The 21,673-nt window shown below is 40.7% G+C and overlaps 1 long non-coding RNA gene across 1 annotated transcript in view; it reads right to left on the bottom strand.

Annotated features, from left to right (window-relative positions):
• LOC121946459 (uncharacterized) overlaps window positions 1-21,158 on the bottom strand; it is a 34,467-nt gene extending 13,309 nt beyond the window's left edge. The window contains exons 1-2 of the long non-coding RNA XR_006106022.2: window positions 20,880-21,158; window positions 19,980-20,062 (exon numbers count right to left, since the gene is read on the bottom strand). This is a non-coding gene — a long non-coding RNA (uncharacterized LOC121946459). The remainder of the gene's footprint in view (window positions 1-19,979; window positions 20,063-20,879) is intronic.
• Between the last annotated feature and the right edge of the window lie 515 nt (window positions 21,159-21,673).

Raw genomic sequence — 21,673 nt, forward strand, 5'->3', positions numbered from 1 at the left:
AAATACTTTCAAAATAAAATAAGAAAAAAAAAATATTTTGCCAAACAGTGATGTGGCTTTATCATTTCCAGGGTTGTTTTTTTGTTTTATAACATAATTACTCATGTCAGCGTACTGTAGAAAAAATAGTTTTGTACCCATAAATGATTCACTGTTTAAAGGACAAGACAAGACCAATGCCAACAATTAACTTACATATTTCATATGTATCCAAACTCTTATCCCCTTGTGCCATAGACCTCTGTAGTTTTCTAAAAACACATGAGTGAGCCACACTGATGCACTGTACCATTTTCATTGATTACCATGAACTCACACACTTCAGGTTATTTTGACCCAATCCCACATTAAAGAAGTATTTCATTTTGTGGAACGATGGACTTATAATGAGACAAGGATGTCTGCACTAGAAAGACAAGAATACTTTTGAAATTGGTGCTACATAATCTGAGAGAACAGAGAAAAACGACGGTTTTGCTCAAGAGGTAGAAAACCTACAACTACCAGAATGCACTGCACCACACCAGACTAATAAACACTCATTATCTACACTGTTTTGACACAAAGCTGGTTGAAAGACCATTATACATGTAGTTTTGCAGAAATGCCCCAAAGTTCTTCCTATGGAGAGAGATAATGCGTAGATAAGGTGTATTTAATTTAATAGGTAGGCTGAACAGCAGTGCTGTACATTGCTGTAAAACTCAGATTATTTACTTTTTAGCTACACAAAATCTAGTCATTACAGTTAGGATTTTACAACACTTTCAAAATAAAAGGAGAGTAAGCATGAGCTTGGCAAATCCGTGGCAGGCCAAAACTAATGGATCGTGGGCCAAACATGGCCTGTGGACGCCAAATTGAGCGTTTTTATGCTAGTTTATCAAATGTGTATTCACCTGTGGCTAAAAACAAATGCAGGATTTGCTCCTGTTTGAAAAGTTAGCTGAAAACTTAAGCAACCAGATGTTATGGGCTTGATTTCTTTCAAAAACATGGGTAGAAGGCAATGAGCAATGGAATTAGCCCAAAAATTAGCAAGAAATTATTTAAAAAGTAAAACGAAATTACCTGAATATTTTAAAACAGGGAAATTACCTAAAAAAGTGGCCAAGATATAAAAATGCAGTAACATATTTTTAATTTTATATTTAAATTTCATATATTGTATATTACATTTTTATATTTTAAATTTTGATTATTTGAAAGATAGTTTTTTGGACATTTTTTCCTAGATTTTTTATCTAATTTCTGCTAATTTCTAGCAATTTGTGCAACACTTTATGCAGCTTGTTAATAGCTTATTTTCTCATGTTTTCACAAGAAAACACCATTTTGCCGTAGTTTCAAAATTTTAAATACTTGTGAAGGGGTCTGAACACAGTACAAGAAAAGTGACCCAGGCTTCAAAGCATTAAAAGCAAGTTTAAAAAAAAAAAAGGGGGAAAAGTAAAAATGGACACAGAATAACTGGCCTGACTCTCTGTACTCCTCAGCTCGACAATGAGATTTGATCCCATCAAGGTGATGTGCTGATGATGCTGGATCCGACGGGGGAAAATGTTTTCCCTCTGCCGGGTGGAATCCTCCGAAAGGAGACCATAACTACTACAATAGCCCGAGGGCGATGCACAAGCCACTCGTGCTGTTGACTAAACCTATAGTTTGTGGAGTAGCCATGCTGCTGATGCAGCACTACTGCTGCTGTGTAAAGCCCACTGTTACAGATGGTAATCCACCTATCATATACTGTAATAGTCTCTGTGCAACAAAATGGAAGCAATTATCTCAAAGCACACAACGATCGGTGGAACAGATCACAACGCATAACTCTTTATGGGTTTGGGAGATTTACTTTGGCCGACTGTCTCTCTCTTTCTCTCTCTGTGCGTAATTCATGTTCTTTACGATCACACTCCCTTTTCTTTCTCTTTTCCTTTGTCTACTGATCATCCCTTTTGTGACCCCCCCAAAACACATTTTGGAGCTCTAATGTAATCGAACGCGCCTCCACAGCTTGCTTCCTTCTCTCACTTCTTCGTCCTTTACCTCCTCTAACGCCAACCTCTTTTTTCCTCTTTAATAACACAAGTTGGGAGCAGTACGGGTGATGACAGGGGAATGCTAACTAGCCTTGTCCTGACGCTGCACTCTCCTCCTCTTAGATATATATGTACACTTACAGGAGGGGTGGCAGGCGGGCGGTGAGCGGGGGGGAGGGGGTGATCACAGCCCGTCCCTGCCTGCGTCTCTGCTGCAGCTCCTGCGTTTGACTGACACTCTCTGACTGACTGACTCATTTTACCAGCCGACAGACCACAACTGACTGCTGCCTTGCTGGCTGCTGCACTCATCTTCCGCTCCTCTATCGTCCTGTATCAGTAGCTGGAGCACACTGGCTTGCTGACTCCCTGACACTCTGCAATCCTGCATGCTGCTCCCAATTACACTCCTCCTCTGGCAGAGCAAAGGGAGATGGATGCACGAGGCCCGGCGCACCGCGAAAGCGTGTTAGCATAAGGAGGTCGGGAGAGGCAAGCGCTTGCTTGTATGTACACAGAAATCCCACACGGCCACACGAAAGCTGGTGCTGCTGGAATCAAACACACCTGATGTACCATCATATACCAGGCTAACAGGCTGAGTCATGTGGTGTGAAATATTTCCGCTCAGAATTGGAACCTTATCCACACAACCAAACAGTCCTGGTGACGCAGATGAATTTAATTTTTGTCTTTTAGGCCAAATGTAAATCTCCGCATTCACAGATTCATGGGCTTTATTTTACTTTTTAAAAATATATATATTTTATTTGATTTTATTTAATTTTATTTTTACCAGGGTGTCCCATTGAGATAAAAATGTATTTATTTTTTTTTACAAACAAGACCTGGCCAACGTAACAGCCGTGCAAAATCACAGCATTAAAAAAATACAAAATGATATACAAAAATTCACAATAAAACAAAATAGCTATGTCACCCTTTCAAACATGGAGCAACATCGCTTTCCTTGTGCTGCCTTCAGTCACCTTACAAGTATTTCAACCTCTGAACTCTAAGCAAATTGATTTCTTTCTAAAACATGAAAAGAAAAACCACAGTGAGCAACTTGGTAAGAAATGTTCCACAAATTCCAAGAACTTAGTAGATTTAGAAAATCAAATGCAGAAAGAGAGAAAAGACAAAAAGCACTTTTTCCAGATCATTTCTTTCTTTCTTTCTTTTTACCAATTTCCAGGTTATTTTCTTGTATTTTTTACTTTTGTCTTACTAATTTTTCAAAGCCTGGTTTAGACCAAAGACTTGGGACGAGATTAGTTGAGGCATGCAACTTTACACAAGTCTGAAAAGTTCTAAAAACCTGCCAGTTAGCAGCAATGCAACAAGACAAGATGCAAAAAAACATTTTGATTTTCACCTTTTTAGGCTTATTTTGTAGATGGATATAATTTGTGTAAAATTGTAAAAACGAAAACAAAACAACCTGAGCAATGTATATGTGAAAAATGCGCACAAACAGCAGCCCCCCCATTCAACACCACACAACATGAGGACAGGGAGCGTTAACAGCGCTGGAATGTAAATGACACAGCACGCTAACATTTTGGCAAGATAGTGTATTTTGTGTTAAATCTTGGAATTTCCAGTTCAACTCCTACAATAACTCCAAAATACACTGTGTAAACAAAACTGTTACATTCATACTGTTAAGTGCAAAAATGTGCCATTGAGACCCATCCAAACTGCAATTTTTGAACCCACAGCCAGCAAAGCATAAAAAAACATGTTTTGTAAATTTTTCGGGGTGTCATTCTGGGCTTTTGCCTTGGAATTTGTAATTTTAACTATTTTCCATTTGATGATGCCTTCTAAAAAATACATACTATATCCAGATGGTGACAGTCAGTGTTGCTGCACATCATTAACATATCCCAGGCTGTGATAATCAAAAAAATAAAATTAAAATAAAAATAACAAAATTAACTATTTGTATGCAGTATATTAAAAACAATTCATTCTTTTTTTTTCATCTAAAAACATGTGGCACCATGATAATGGCATTTAAAGAGCCCTTCATGTCACGCCCTGTCCTGGTGGTTAACTTTTTGTCACTATTCCCTCCTGTTTCAAGTGTGTTTTTGGTACTCACATCTTGTCTCATTTCAGGTCTCTTGACTTCCTGTCCTCCTGTGTTTCCCGCCTGTGTGATTACCTGCCCCGCCCTAATGTGCTGCACCTGTGTCTAGAGTATTGAGTCTGCGTTCTCTTCCTTTCCTTCAGTTTGTCTTGACCTTTGTGTCAGCATTCCAGCAATTCCTCATGCTTTTCCAAGTGAACCTTCATAGTTTTGACCAGTTTTGAATTTTGACCTTGCCCTTTGTTTTGTGGCTTTTTGTACTTTGCCAGAGTTGACTGATTTATTGTGTACCAACCATTGCTTGATTAAAGTTTGTTTTGCTGATTTCATCTCTGAGTAACGCCAGAATTCTTGGGTCTCACCTGTGTTTGCTACACTTTCTGCATACTGTCTGTAAGTCTGCATTTCTTTACACTTTGTCTGAGGGAATTACCCACAGTCTATAGTGTTGTGATGCTGAATAATTACTAGGGGAAGAAAAAAAAGAAACGTGAAATAAAAAGGCCCAAACCCACAATCATACCACACATTGCCCCTACCCTATTTAAGCCATCTCCTACCCTTGCAGCCTCTCGCACTCGAACATTTAGCAGATGATGTGAAGTCCCTGAGTTTAGCAATTAAAGGCCAATGTGTAGAATTTAGGGGCGTCTATTGGCAGAAATAAAACATAATATTCATAATTATGTTTTCATTGATTATGAATAGTCTGGAAATTAGAATTGCTATGTTTTTGTTATCATAAGTAACCTAGCATGGAAAAACCAAACTCTGGCTCTAAAAAGTGACATCAGGGAATGTTCCCACAACATTAACGTTACCTGCAAGTTACCATAATGTTTAAAGAAAACATTTTAATGCTCAAAGAATGTTATAATGTTAATGTTTATAATTCCAAATAATGTCCCTTTAAGATTAAAATGCAGACTAAGATGGTATGTATGTAATGTACATATTTAACTTTTTTTATGTTTATAGAAAATGTTACTTTAACTTTAAAAAGAACATTCTGGGAACTAAAAAAAAAACATTACTAAAACATTGCATTGATTACATTGTACCATCCTGATAACGTTTTTAGAACCAAAAACTGCTGGCTGGGTTTACACTTTGGACACTGTGGTTCTCCTACATGTTTGTACTTGGTTGAAGCTTCATTTCTGCAACCTCACTACAAAATGCCACCAACTCTTCACACTGCTCCTTGAAGTCCTTGTGGGTGGTGACGTTTGGATCTAGGCTTTAAATCTAAGCATGTTTGTTTATGAAAGTGTATTTTTAATTGTTACTTGTTTAGTCATGAATATTTCACTTAAACTAGTTTTCGGGAGCTGTAACAGTTCCACCTGTTCTGCTTTACGAGATTACTTCCCAAAAAGGAGCCCATGAAATCATTCTCTCACACAGTCTTCATTCACTATTCTCATAACAAGTAATGGAAATAACAATGTGCCCAGGACTGCATTATAGTCCGAGTTATACCTTATGAGATATATGACTGAAACTCTGCTTTATATTTTCCCTGAGATGCCTCTCCAGGCAGTATGGATTTGAAATACTGCAGGAGACGGACGCATACGCTGTGAGAGCTGCATTATGAAAGAGAACCAAGACAGATCCTGTATATTCTACGGCACAAATGTATTTTGAACTAATTAAAAAAATGTGTATTTATTCTAAGGGCGAGTGGTGGCGCACAATATGTGTTGTCATCAGAAGAAAACAATTAGGGCGGGAAATGCCTTTTTCTCATTTTTTGGTCAACTGACAACTACTGTGTCGTAAAATTGTAACGTTATGACCTTATAAACACAGACAGACTGTAATTAGAATATTAGGATGACTGTAAACCCTGGCTGTAATTATGAGGGTGTCAATATAGGGGGAACCTGCGTGTGAAAATATGTGTGTGTGTGTGTGTGTGTGTGTGTGTGTGTGTGTGTAATCTCCAGCGAGCAGGGGGGAAACAGTAGCGGCGGGGACATAGAGGAGGGGGATGCGGCCCACCACCACCACCACAGTGCCCTTGTTCCTTTAATTACTTCCCTCTGCTTCACAGCTTCGCTGCATAACAATTATCCTGCGTGTTCATTTGAAGGGAGCAGACCCTCTCTGCTCATATCGTACAGTAATGGACAGGCTCTGGTGTCAGCAACATCACTTGATGTACACAGAACACTAGTGGGAGCCATTAAATTAGACTCTGGCTAATACAACTGTCTTTACCTTATTTTTTTTCCTCCTGCACCATAAACAATAAACAAGTTGCCTGTGGCGTTACTCCTTCCAGATGCCGACACTGTAAAAAATGTGTTGAAATAGCTATTGCATGAGCTGCCTTAATTTTTTTCTTTAATTCTGTCAATTTCAAATTTTAAGGGAGCCTGGACACTCACTTTCTTTAAGTTGAAACAAAAAGTTATTTTTTTCCAGGAAAGTTTTTCCACTCTGCATCGATTCTTAGGAGTGAAATATGTTTGTCAAAAAGAGGAAATGAGGACATAAACTGCAAAATGATGTCATACTTTACAAATTCCAGCTCCTGCAACTGTTCTAATCAATTATTCGCTTCTCGATTCTACACCTGTTAGCTATTTGTTCACGACTTTGGTGTGTTTTTGTTTTGTGTCCTCACGGTAAAAGTTACAATTTGTTTTAACTTAAAAAAAAGTTAGAGTCCAGACTGCTTTAAATTTTTAAGTTGACTGAATTTAAAACAAGTTGTTCCAGTGTCATTGGAAAATTACCTCAACTTGTCTTCTCAAATTCAGTAGACTTCAACATTTCAAGGTTTTAACGTCTTCAACCAAGTTTCTTTTCATTTAAGGAAATTAAAACCTTCAAATTCTAATTTGTTTAAACTTGAAAAAGTTAGTTTCCAGGCTGCCATTAATATTTTAGGTTGACTGAATTCGAGAACACAAGTTGATGTCATTCTAAAGTTACCTCAACTTGTCTTCTCAAATTCAGTCAAATTAAAATTTTAAGGTTTTCACTGTTTTAAACAAATTAAAAAAAGTTAAAACAAATCATTTATTTTTTACAGTGCATGTAAAGGATACAGACGTGCACACACAGATATTCACACGCGGATGGGAAAGGGGTTTGGCCTTTTGCAGTCTATTGGAGTCTAATTCAAGCAGATGTCTGTTTAATTGATCGAAACAAATTACCTCAGCATTGATCCTTGTCCCGGTGTAGGGACTGATCGGCTTTTTGGAGGCGCACTGCTTCTGTGTGAGTGTGTGTGTGCGTGTGTGTCTGTGTGTGTGTAGGGCAGGGCAACGCTCTTCGGCTCACTCGCAGAGAATGCACGACTCAATCGCTAAATGATAAATCGTAATTTGGTTTCTCATTATGAAGCGTGTTGTCTTAATCGATTCTCAGTTTCCCTTTGAACTGATGCACCATCATTCTCACATTAAAAACGCTGGGCCAATTAACTAATTGACTTTTAAGGCTCATAATTATGAGTAATTCATTAGGTTTCTGAAGTCATTCATTATCGGGGACATATCTTTCTTTTTTTTCCGCTTTCATCTGTTGTCATCTGTCCTTTTTCTTTTTCCAGAGTGTAATTCGTCCGCCATAATGTCAGCGACATGTCGATTGTGCAGCACATGTTCCATCTCTAATAAGCTCTATGCATTTGCTCTGTAATGCATGAGCAGTTTGCAAAGTGTGAAATCACACATTTACCTCGGCTTAAGCTCATCACTGATGCTACAAATAAAAGCTGCTTCCACAGTCTGAGAAACAGTCAGAGAGCCACAGATACATTATATCTGTGTAACGCTACATATGAGAAAAAAAAAACATAAATAACTGCATAAATCATTACTGTGAGTGGCATTGCTTGATAGTATATATACAAATATATATTGAGTGTGTGTCTGTTTAATTTACATTACATCCATACATGCAATGCTATACGTGCATGCATTTGATGATATTGTTTGAGGCATGACTTTGGGGAGTTCAGACGTACATTCCTCCTGAGATTCACTTTAGAGACATAAACACAGAAGAGGATATAATAGGCTGCGTCTGTGTCCTTGTATCAGGGCGAGACGACACATACATTACCACTCCGCCGCATCTGTTTCAACTTCCATTACTCTTTACCCCAGTTATATTCTGTGGATTGCTGCCGATGCACACTTACTATAAACATGATTAAAAGAGGAAAAAAAAATGCGGGCAATAAACTCTGACACTTAATATAAAACTGACTTTACTGTCTCGTCCCTCCTCCCTGCACATGCCTTCTCGCTTTTTTGCTATCATACAGTACAGGTGTACAGTGCATGGGATATACTAACAATACTTGGATTTATGTTTTGCGCATGCACACACAGACACACAGACACACAGACACACACACACACACACACACACACACACACACACACACACACACACAACCAAAGGCCATGAACAAGGCTGAAGGCCTCATTATCAGGCATTTCCAGCACTACACAACCAACAGCCTCAAAAACTTCTTATTAACATTCAGTTTACATACATATAACCATTTCCTCTGTTTGTACTACCATAAAAAATGACACCATAAATATTTCAAATAATCATTTAAAACTGTTTCTTTTCAGATTTTTAAATTGAACAAAACCTAAAACATAGCAAGACTGTTATTTTGTAATTTCATTTTGTCATCAATACCATCATGTTTCTACACTGAACCTCCCATTACATTTTTATTTTCTGCAAATTCAATGCAGATGCTCGTTTTATTTATTCATTTATTTTGTCTGTGCACTGTAGCCATATTAACTATTATTGTTCATAGCAAACTTCTCCCATTTTTTTCTTGTTTTGTTTTAAACTTCTGGAGGATTTTAAATAAATAGATCTCCTTATCTGTATAAGGGGTGTACACACACTAAAACTATGAATTCACTATATCCTAATCACAAACTGGTGTTTATAAACAACAACAACAAAAAAAGTTATTTCAGTCATTTTTAATTTCCCTGACTGAGTAATTCTTTCTGCAGCCTACGAGGCAATCTGCAAAATGCTCATCAAAGTACTATCTATCTATATTTATCCCCTGTGTTTATGATCTTTTCATTTTCCCTGTATTGCACTGTATGAGCACTGTTAACTAAATCATTAATCACCTTTCTAATGTTTTCATGGTGACTTAGATATCACTAGTAAAGTAACCTCTGATGACCTAATAATACAAGTGGTGTAAATTTGTACGGAAGGACAGCTGCTTTTGTGTGATAAGGAGCTGTAGAAATGATGACTTACAAAAAAAAAAGACCAAGTAATCGTTACGACTGGCGTGGCTTTCTCTCTTTTTCAGTTGTATCAAAAAAAGCAGTAAACACATAAGTCAGAGGAGCCTTGAAGGAATGACATAGAAACACCTCTGACCTCTGTGATAATGAATAATTCTTTCTCCTTTCATACTCCTTTCACTTATCTACTCACTGTTCAAGCAAACAGGTGGCTGCATGATGCCATTTTTACACACTCCCAAGACACAGTTAGTTGAAGTCTGTTGTCAATGCAACACAGCTGGTGTAAATGCACTTCTTTTTCGCTGTTCTTTTCATTGGCAGTGCTAATGAGTGGTGGGGCAGGCAAAGTGTTGATATGCAAACAGAGGATTAAGGGCACATCCACGGAAGGCTGACCTGGGATTCAGGCTTTTCTGAATGTACCAGTGAATGAAAATGATCCTGGAAGCCCAGACTGCTCAATGCATTTAAAGGCTTATCAGATGCAAAGCGTTGCACAATGATTTGTGAGACTCACAGACAAGATTTCTACGTCTGGATGATTGCAAGACTGTAGTAACTGACCAGGACTGTGCGCTCACATGTATGTGATAGGCCGACGCAGCACCTTTCAGGATGACGTTATGTTGCATTGCAGCAAAAGTCGAGGAAGGTTACATATTTGCTGATGACCCTGTGGTGTTTCTGTGCATTGTCACACAGCTTCCATTCAAATGAATTGACGCGCTAATATATCTTTCATTTGGGTTCAAGTCAGCCTGGATGCGATTTAACTGTGGGAGTGGACATGAGGCTTTTGCAGATGTTGCATTTCCTTAATGTTTTAAGGTTTTAATAAAAAAAGCATGTCTGTATGTGTCTTGAAAAGAATGCATGCCAGGGTGTCCAACACATTCATTTATTTGTGGCAGCCTGTCACAAGTTAAAACATCTGCTGCCACAAATACATTTTCTGTTTCTGTAGCTGGACCATTCATTAGGAGCACTATTGGAACATGCATACCATTTGAGTGTATGCATTGCAATACACTCTCAGTGAACTCTGGGCACAGATGGAACAGCAGAACGTCAGGCGCATTGAAAGTGAAACTTAATTGTTAACTCTGCTGGGTCTAGAAGTTTGCATTCACTCCCAGCGGATGCTTTATTCATTCATCAGTGTGATTTGATCAGCTTTGAATGGATCAACAGATCAATTATCTACCCCAGGGGTCACAAACTGCTGCTGAGGAAAAAAAGAACTCAAGTAGAGCTTCGCCTGTGCTGTGTTCATGGACTCGCAAAAAAACTCGGAATTTAGAGGGAAGGATACAGACTGATATAAAGGGGCACACACACACTTAAAAGGAAAAACAGATAAAACAAAAGTTTGCTCTCTTCCCCCTGTTTGCTAAGCTCATTCTGTGGGAAACACTGCTAGGGAAGGGTGGCATCACAGTATAACAGGTTATTTAAAAATCACGAAGATATGTTTTTCAGTGGCGTTGTAAATACAGGTGCTCCTCTTTCTATGAAACCCACTGTCTGTAGTGCACAGCATGCACCCTCAGAGCTCAGTCTCTACTGGTGGTGCAGGCAGCTGATCTGAAAGAGACAGCGACACCTATTGATGGAGGGAGAAGTTACAGGACTGTAACTCTATTACAGTGTGTCTCTATTAGTCTAAAAAGCTGTTGGGTTGTTAGCACTGCAGACTTACAGCATCATATATTATATACCCTGGTGGAATTTCAGGAAGGTATGAAAAAAGCCTGCTTAATTTAAGTTTTATGCATCTGGCCCCTGGTGTTGGGAACTGAGTATTCAAAAATGTTCAGATTGTAACGTTTAGTTGATTGACTATTTTGCTTTATCGGTAGTCAGCAGGGAGCGGCAAATCAATCATTTACACACACATTCAGTCAGGTTTACTGTAGATTTTGCATTAAATTCCACATTGACAAAGGCAGATTTTTTTGGGCATCAGTGTTCCACATGACTGATCTGTATGTAACTACTGCTAATCCCTCACTGGGCTCGTGGATTACTAGCTTTGCCTTTGCCCTTGTGTGGACTCCCAGATGGGGGAACCAGCCAGTCGGTGAGCCAGTAAGTCAGCCAGCTTTACCAGCCGGCTGCCCGGGTAGCTGAGGAGAGCACGGAGGGAGGGTCAGGGCAGCCCTGAGAAGAAGCCAGAGGTCTCGGAACATTGTGTGTGTGTGTGTGTGTGTGTGTGTGTGTGTGTTTGTGGATGGATGGCTGTCTAGCGCGGCGCGAGGCAAAGCGGTGCCGCTGGTTTACTTTTAGTGGGGCCCCCCAGTCGTCCGGCTTTGGCTGTCTCAGCACGGTGCCGCAGTCAGCATTGTTGCATATTTAATGTCCTGATGAGAGCTTCCACCTGCTGACACAGGCAAAGTGACAGAACAATACCCGCCCAGCCCCCCTCGCCGCCCCCCCTCAACACACACATACACACACACACCATCCCAGAACACCATCATCAATCCAGTCTCCCTCTCTCTCTTTCTGCCTCTTTCGCCTCGCCTCATCTCACACGCTCACTCGCCACAACTCCCTCTGCTCCGATCCCACTTCAGTCTGCTCTCTCGTTTCCCTTTTGTCACCCCCCCTCCTCTCACCCTCAGCACTGTGCCCTTCTATCTTTGAATTCTCCCACAGTACAACGACCTTTCCCTCTGGTTCTTACAAATCACTGCAATAAATCCCTCCAACATAAAAACACTCACATACACACACACACACACACACACACATTTGTACTTACTCACAAACATATTTTATGTTTTGGGAGGGGCTTTGTGAATATGTTCACGCTGAAGTCTGCATTTCTGGACCAGCTTTATCTCAATGGCCTCTTCATCTTTGGCTAATATTAGAACTGTCTCTTAAATTGACAGTTAATTAGCTCTGAAACACTGTCTGCCTGCATGTTTTGTAATGTTAAACAATTCTTTTTGGCACAGAACTCATTTATGATCCCTTGTTAACATTTTTTTTTCTTTCGTAAAAAGAGATTGGCAGGTAACCCAACTGCAGATCCTTGTCAGCCTCACCAGCTACCACACACGGCCCCGGGGTGTGCACCTGACCAGGGCCAAATTACCGCACTGAAACTGGCCCAAATAACACCTAAACAGGGACAGGTAAACCCTAACTAGGTCACATACAGTATTTATATACAAAGTAGGCCAAAATACATACGATATAAACAGTGACACGATTGTTGTACCTGCTCCCAAACCACACCCGGATTAGTCATTGTTCCTGCTCATATATAACGTACGCACCATACATACTTAATCAGAGCTAAAGAATTATCACTCAGGAGCGATAAAAAAATAGGCACCTATGTGTTCTGCTGGCTCAGCAGGCAGAGACAGATATCACACAGCTTGACATTGTGGGTTTGAACAAGAACCGTTGCAATGAGTCATTTTTTTCCGCCATGCACCCCATTTTTCTCGTTACTTTTGCCTCTTTGAGCGATCAAATAAATGCCATTAACTTCCATCCTAATTGACACTATGTTTAAAAGTATTAAGAGAGGAATACACAATGCAATGAACCATGAAAATTAAAATATTTTTGACTTTCTAGAAACTGAGGACAGTGGGGACTTAGCCTTGACCTCTGGAGGGGCCCAATCCCCCCTAAGGACATTTCTTTTAAAGAAACAAGTATATTTTTGTTATTTTGTTTTTATGCACTCTGGTACATTTTTTCTTCTTAAAAACTTTTTTCTTTCCACATTAATTATGAATTTTGATGTTAAAAATATTAATAGTAATTGTATACTGAGGCTATTTCCTTGCCACAATGGCCACGGGTTCGATTTGAACCTACAGCCCTTTTCTGCATGTCATCCCCTCTCTCTCCCCCTTTCACACTTAAGCTGTCCTAATAGAATATGTTTTAGTAATAAGTATTGTACAAAAACAGAATACACTGTAAAAATAAACTAATTATTTTAACTGGAAAAAAAGTGTCAAGGATGTTTTAAACTTTTTAGTTGACTGGATTTGAGAAGATAAGTTGTGGTTATTTGGAATTTATTCATCTTGTCTTTTTAAATTCAGTCAACTTAAAAATTTAAGGCAGCCTGCAAACTAAATTTTTAAAGTCACAATCAATAGTTTATTCTTACAGCGTACTTCACAACCGTTTTAAGTGGTGGAATATAACTAAGCACCTAAGTATGAATGGATGAGAGGTTATTAAATTTGGGCCTTTTTTTATTATTAGCCCTATTCTTGGGTTAAAAACACGTACATATCACCTACATATTTAGATTCAGGGCTATAAATTAAACAATCAAGGCCAAAGCCTCAGATGCTGAGGCCTAACACAACAGTGTCAGAAAAAAAAAGACCAAAATCACCACACTGGATGTGAGGTGTTCACAACCAGGCCAACAACTTGAGCCCAGACAGTGTGACTGCACAGAGAGGCGTCTGAGCCTAGTAATCCGTTAGTCCTGCAGTCAGTCTCCGCTCCTTCCTCCTTCTGACCATCCTCTCGGACGATACCATCCATTAGCAAGCATTTAATCACTGCACCATTTACTGGAAACTGCTGTCTGTCTGTGGTATGTGTGTGCGTGTGTGTGTGTGTGTTCTTCTAGTAACCTCACACTACAAAATCCTGATAAATGACCAAAAAAACCCAAAAACTATTCCAAAGTAAACAGAAGGTGTTGATGGAATCATCGCCATTAGGAAATACATCTAAACTCATAAGAACAGAGTGAAAAAAGATATGTGAAAAATCTATTGCGGGGCGAGTGGAAACTGCTGACTGGAGTTGCAGCTGCATTTGCTACTGTATGCATCCCTCTGCAGCACCGAGCTGAGTGGACTCAACTGGGCCACATCAGCACACACCGCGCATGCACATGAGCCGCGCATATAGAATCCCCGGGACCCTTATATGTGGAAATAAAGCCGAACATCTTCTCCAATGAGTTTCCATATTCAGTCTCAAGTTTCGCATTTTGTTCAGACGTAATTTTTCCCGACCTGGGATACATACTTCTTTACATTCCATAGTTGCTCTTGTTCATATGGGCATATAAAGAAGTATGTCCCCCAAGCAGGCCACTGTCCTTGGTGGCGCATCAGGCCCCCCCCCCTCCACACACTTCCACCCTCCATCCTCCTCCACACCCACTCAATGGGGAGGAAAAAATGTTGAATCAGGATCCACCAAGACCTCAGAGTGCACATAACCCCTTTGTAATACCTCAGGGTCGCCCCTGGACACCAGTGACTAAGATAGAAAAATGAGTGCACACATGCATACGATATAACACAAGCTCATACAAACAAAAATGGCAGTTACTGTGCTCAAACAACTTTTCTTATTGCTTTAAAAAATTCTTCTGAGCCATCACGCGGTCCAAAGCTATTTACACCACTAAGCAACAAACATTTAAAATGTTAAAAAGAATTTTTAAAAAATCACAAAAATATTGTCACATTATAATTTACACCTACAATTATCACCAAGATTAAAAGCCACTTGTAAAAAGTTGAATAAAATTATCTTTTTTTTCCCCACGCAAAAAAACCCGCATATTTTAAAATGCTGCAGCACAACTACAATGTCTGGCCACCATGTGTCCGCTCTGCTTTGACATACTGTACATTATGAAGCTCTGGCTCTCTCTCTCTCACACACACACACATACACACACACGGCACGCGATTCACCTTGAGTGTCACGCCTAGAGGTTCAGCTGCAGCAGTGGAGAGGAAGAGGTAAGGTGGGAGGGAGGAGGAGGGGAAGGGAAATGAGGGAGATGTTGCACTTACCTACAGGCAGATGTTGGATAGAACCGCCCCCCCTCTCCTCCTCTACCCCCACCTCCTTCCCCTCCTCCTCCTTCCCCTCCTCCTCCTTCTCCTCCTCCTCCTCCTGCTTCAGCTGGGCCGATGCACCAAAGAGAGCAGCAATAAAGCGAGAGCAGAGAAGAAAAGGAGACTGGGAAAGAAGAAGTGCTTCGCTCTCTCTTCTCTCAGTCAGTGTCCCAGGTGCTGCCTCTGCAGTCTCTCTCTCTCTCTCTCTCTCTCTGTTTAGCCACACTCTCTCTCTCTCTCTCTCTCTTTCTCTAACATCCTCACTCTGATCCTCTCGCTCTCCCTCTCTACCTCTCTCCTCTCCTTAATCTCCCCCTCTTCCTCACACTGAAAACTTTTAGTCCGGTGCACAGCCGCTCGTCCCACCGGTCCTCCGCCTCTGAGAGCAATTCCTCTTTTTTCCCCCCTCTCTCTCTCCCTCTCTCTCTCTCTCACTGTGCCATTCATCTCCCTCACACACACACACACACACACACACACACACACACACACACTGTCCCATGCAGTCTATAGGCTACCATGCTATGCAGTCTCCCCTTGACTGCCCACTCCCCTCTATATACCATGTGCTCTCATTGTCTCTTTCTCTCCTGCACACACACACACTCACAAACTACAGTACAGTCCCACGCTGAGCAAACGGCGGCGATGTTGAGGTTGAGCAGCATATATGGCGTGGCACGTGGACCGGTTCGAGGAGGCAGAGCAGACTAACGGAATGTCAATATGTGTGTGTGTGTGACCTACTGTGCATATCTGACAATCTGTAAATGTGTGTCAGCATCCATAGTGTTTGTTCGTGTGTGTTTGTGTGTGTGTGTGTGTGTGTGTCTTCAATTGCCCTTGTTGCTTGAGTGAACCCCATTCACCTGAGACCCCCTGCCCCCTCCCATTAGCCTCAGTCCCTGATCCACAAGAAACTAACACACACACACACACACTAACACACACCTCCCCACCTTCCTCTGCTGTCTCCCCTCCACCCTGTCCTCTTGGAGATCAATACCAATTTATAGGCAAATGCACAAAGGCTGAGTCGCGCTTTTAATGAATTGAACCATTGCTAACGTCAGGCATCTAATGAAGGCTCTGAGAGAGGCGTAAAGAAAACCTGTGGTGGGCGCAGCAGGAAGCACATAAAGGTTTATTTGGAGCGTGTGCTCGCCTTTTGTGCTGCTATGTGTGTGTTTGAATGAACAGCTGTTAGTGTGTCGCAATTTTTCCACATGGTCCTTTCTTTAAAATATTTCACACCATTGATGTGAGGTAGATTAACCCTTTGAAACTTGAGAAAACCGGCTTGATTTGTTTCAAAAACATGGAAACAGTGTAACGAGCAACTTAACAAGAACTGACCCCAAAATTAGCAAGAAATCAGACAAAAAAAATACAAAAAGCAATGGTCCTTCCTTTAAAATATTTGACACCACTAATATGGGGCCAGTTAACCCTTTCAAACCTGAGCAAATTGGCTTGATTTCTTTAAAAAAAAAAAAGTGAGAACATGGCAATGAGCAACTTTACAAAAAACGACTCCCTAATTAGCAAGAAATCATTAAAGAATTTACAAAAAAAGAGAACAGAAACGGGAAGTAACTTGAAAATGTGCTAAAATAAAATAAAAATAATGCATATCTCATTAATTATCCTATTTTTTCTGTAACCTAATTTTAGATATAAATTATGATAATTATAAATTATTTTTGTTATTTTGCCCCAATTTTTACTTCCTTTTTTTTGCTTGTTTGTTTGTTTGTGGTTTTTTTTTGTTTTAGCTAAACAGATCACCTTACACTATTTTTTTTTTTTTGCACATTTCTTGCCAAGTATCCTTTTATGCTTTTGAAAGGAATTAAACCATTTTGCTCATGTATCAAAGGTTTAAATGCTTGTGAAAGGTGTGTGAATGCAGCACAAGAAAACTGATATTGAACCGGATTTCAATGGGTTAAGATACAGAAAAAAAGACGGCAACAGACATCCCATCATGCACTGCTCCTGCCAAACTGCAATATCAGGAAGTCTTTCTCATGTCTTTGGCTGTCAACCTTTCACCTTGAATGACAATTTTGCAGCTAATCAAATCTATGAGAAGCCCACGTTGAGGCTGGACTGTTGACACAGCACAATATTCTATTTTCTTACATGCAAAGGACAAAAGATACATTTTTCTATATGCCTCCAGAGTGAAGTGGAAAATGGATATTTTCTAAAGTGATTTCCACTTGTGTTTGTGCACTTAACTGCACAGGTACTGTATATTGCTTTCCTGTGCTACATAATTTAACTCCTGCACTTTGAACGCACAAATTGCCCGTGTATCAACTGCATCCGCATATGAATATGTCATCCTCTGTAGCCCCCCAATAGCCCCATTGTGTGTTCCCACCACTGTGTAACCAGTGCCATGGGGGCTGTGCACATCAGCCCTGCCCGCCCAGTAATTAAACTAAAAGTCTCTTCCATAAATCACACTCCTCTCTCTTCCTCTCCTCTCATTCCTCCCCTCTTTTCTCTCCCAGCAATGGAAGGGAAAAGGTTTTGTAAATCACCGGCCGGGGCTGGTAAACGAGGGGGCTTTTCTGACGTGCACCCACGTGAACACACACTCCAGCCAGCTAGACACAGACACATTACAAAGAATTAAGCTGCCTATCCACTCCGGCCTGAACGCCACCACCGTGCCAATATTTCAGGCAGGAATTACAATTCTCCAGGGAGAAATAGCCAACTGCTGTAGATTGCAAGATATGGGGCGGTGTGTAATATGCACCTGCATTGCACTGTGATGCACAGCGCGGCAGGAAGTGGATGGAATTTGCCAACATCTGGTGTGGATAATCCGTACAATAGGGTGCAGTATCGAAAAGGCCTTTCTTATCCCAATAAACCAGTAGGAAACAGATAACAATATAAATCCACACACGTATCCTCTCAACATTCATAGTTGCAGTTAAGCTAGCGCCATATAAAGCTTCACACCCTGTGGGAGATCGCTTGCTAGACAGAAAGACAGATTCCCTTCAAACAGCTGCCTGTCTACTATAACCACTATCTCCTATAGGGCCAGGCCCGGCCACGCCGGGACACCCGACACCTCACCGCCGCCAGCAGCCCACAGTGAAGCCTGTCAAGGCTGTGGATGTTTGACAGACAGCTGATCACCGCTGATCTCCCTGGTATCTGCTAACTGGGTAAAACTAGCCAGAGAGAGAGAGGTGAAGAGGCAGAGGGATGGGAGCATATGCAGGACACTTTTAGAACCTTGCTCCTCCTTTAAACCTCGCTGTCGGCCTCTCAGGAGAGTGACACATGTGTGTGTGTCCCGTCTATAGATAGAGCTGAGGTCCCGGTGAGCTTAACACCGGTGCACATTAGAACATGCTCATGCGGCGTTGGTGCTGATAAATCTCACCTGTCCTGCAGCAAATATAGTACACTGAGCAGGTTCAGCACCAAGCATTTCTACACCATAGATTTCTGTGGCCTGTGTGCTGGCTCAAGTATTTACAAAAAGTATAGAGCTACCGTTCAAAAAATGATGTAGTGTAGAATGCGAATGAAAAAATATATTTCAACTTAAAATGATGAATAAATGTGGGCGTCGTGTACACGTTCATGCATTAATAAATTCAGATAAATTTAGCCCGCACACAAAAAATTGGCGCCAACTTAAGTTTCCTGTAATTATTTAACAACGTATCTACTTAGTTTTACTGTAAAATTCGTAAGTGCATGTGTAACCTTTAACAGTGAAATGCTGTGTGAATTTATACGTGGACTTCTACAGTAAAGTGCTGTAAATGCATATACCTTTAACCATAAAATGCATATACAACATTCTACAGTAAAGTGCTGTGTAAATGTATATATATAAATAACTGTTTACAGTATTGTGCTGAAAATGCATTTATAACCTTTTACAGCAGAATGTTGTGTAAATGCATGTAACGTTGTACAGCAAAGTGCTGTACATGCACATATGACATTTTGCAGTTCAGTGATGTAAATGCATTTATTAACTTTAACAGTAAAATGCTGTGTAAATGCATGTACAACATTTTGCAGTAAAATGCTGCGTAATTGCATGCTTAGCATTTTACATGAAAATGCTGTAAATACAAGTCTAACCTTTTACAGTAAAGTACTACAAACGCATATATAACCTTTTGCAGTAAAATGCTGTGTAAATGAATATTTAATGTTTTACATTAAATTGCTGTACAGGCATTTATAACCATTATTTAATCATATGGTCTCATTTTCAGTCAAAACGAGAGATATTGTGTAGTTCACCGTAAGCTGTTTAACATTATTATTCTATATGGTCTCCACTATATCTCAATAGAGACAAACCAGCCGATGAGAAAACACCTCAGAGATAACCCTTGACCTTTTAACCCCATGCCAACATGCCGAGACAGTTCTTGCCAACATGTGAATCACAAGCTCTGCTGCAACAATTCTAACAAGAAGCTAAGTGATAATAATGATTCTTTCCAGCTCTCTAACTCACAATCTGTTTCTCCAAAAAAGAGCAGCTGATGAGAAAAAAAAAAACAACTATGTACTGTGTGTAAAGGTGGCTGGGACAAAGCACACTGACACACAGAGACACACAAATACACACACAGATTCACAAATATATGCAATGAGTAAGCACACTCATTTTTTACAGCTATCTAAACACACACAGAGTAACTTCCACACCTACTGTAGTAAAGGTGATCCAGATAGAGATGGTGGCCCATGCGGAGTGAAGCAGTCGCTGCAGGCGGAGTCTCTCCTCCCTGGGAGCTGAATCAGCGATGGAGAGTTTAAGGTTGCGGAGAGGAGAAGAGGAGGAGGAGGAGGAGAGGAGGAGTGAAAAGAGAGGAGAGGAGAGAAAAGAAGAGGGTCACGGGACTTGCTTTGCCTCTCTCTCTCTCTCTATTACTGGATGGGGTGGGAAAAGGAGGAGGGGTAAAAAAGCAGGCAGGAAAAAAAAATCACAGGAGCCCCGTGCAGGTAGAAAAGAGAGCAAAAAATAGTGGCTAGTGTTAAAAAGCACAGAGCTTTGTGTAAGAGGATTCGATTTGAAGTGATGACTGGGCAGTGAAATGCGTCAGCCAGCAGCTGCCCGTCCCTCCGCACCACACCAGGCCATGTAAAGTTAGAAGGAAGACAGCTGATCAGACTGCCAGAGAAGGAGATGGAGCGAGATAGTGAGTGCTGACAGAGCTGAAGGACAAATCGGGAAGAGGGACGGAGAGAGTGAGGGAGGGGTGGAGAGAGTGAAAGAGTGAGTAAAGAGAGACAGTGGGTGAGGAAAACGGTGGAAAAATAATGTAGAATAAAGATTGAAATCAAAAAGAGGGAATAAAGTGGGAAGGAAGCAAGAGAATTTAAAATGGGACAAAGGAAGATATGAAAGAAGATGTGAGGAAGAATGTAAAGAAGGAAAGAAGAAAAATAAAGAAGGTAGGGTAAGCAAGGAAGGAAAGAGGGAAAGGTAAGAGTTTAAGAAACAAGGTGCAAAGTTTGGACTGATAAAGGCGGGGAAAGGCAAAAAAAAATGGAAGAAAAGAACAGCAAAATTGGGGAGCTTTTAAGAGTTAACTCAATTATCTCTTACTCTTTTTTGTCTTTCTTGTCCTTTTGCCCCCATATTCCACTCTCCTGATATGCCGTCCAGCTGTTGGTAAAAAGCAATTCCTCCACATTTAAAAGACAGACTACAAAAAACTCGAGAGTTGTAAGCAAAAAAAAAAAAAAAAAAGGTTCTGGGATAAAAGGTCAACTGATACTGCTCACTGGCAGTTTTTGTGCAAAGAAAAAAATAGACAAAAGCAAATCAGAATGAGAACAACGTAAAGGGGGAGCAAGCAAGAGATTGAGCGTGATCGGAGGAAACCTCCTCCGTCCCAGGGTTTTTATACCAAGGTAAGAACCAGAGACGTGCACCCCTCCACCAGCCCGCCCGTGCAGCCATGCTCCACGGCCTTATTTAGTGAAGCGTGGCAAAAAATAGCCTCCCAAGTGCTGCTGGGGGTAAAAGTGGGTGGGTGGGAGAGTGGGAGGGACAGGGCGGGGAGGAGAGGAGAGGTGAGGCAAGGGAGGGTGTCAAGAAAGGTTGGGGATGGTGGTGTTGGTGTGGATGCAGTCACTTCTAATCAGTCTCTCTGCCAGTTGACTGCTCTGGTCTGAGCTTGATTTACTTTCTCTTGTATCTATTTTTTTTCTGTTGCCACCCTTTGGTGTGTCACGTTACTGTCCTATATCCTGCTCTGCTCAGGATACAAAATCTACTGTACTTACAGTCTATCTGCACTACTCTCAACTACTTTGCTTTTACTGAGCTCAGCTGCTAAACAGTCCTAGATTAGTCTTTTTGATGCTTACTTCAGGTTTGTAAAGACCCTTTCCCAC

This window comes from Plectropomus leopardus, chromosome 9 (genome assembly GCF_026936395.1).
Source record: "Plectropomus leopardus strain MGB_pleo_1.0 chromosome 9, ASM2693639v1, whole genome shotgun sequence".
NCBI classification, from domain to species: Eukaryota; Metazoa; Chordata; class Actinopteri; order Perciformes; family Serranidae; genus Plectropomus; species Plectropomus leopardus.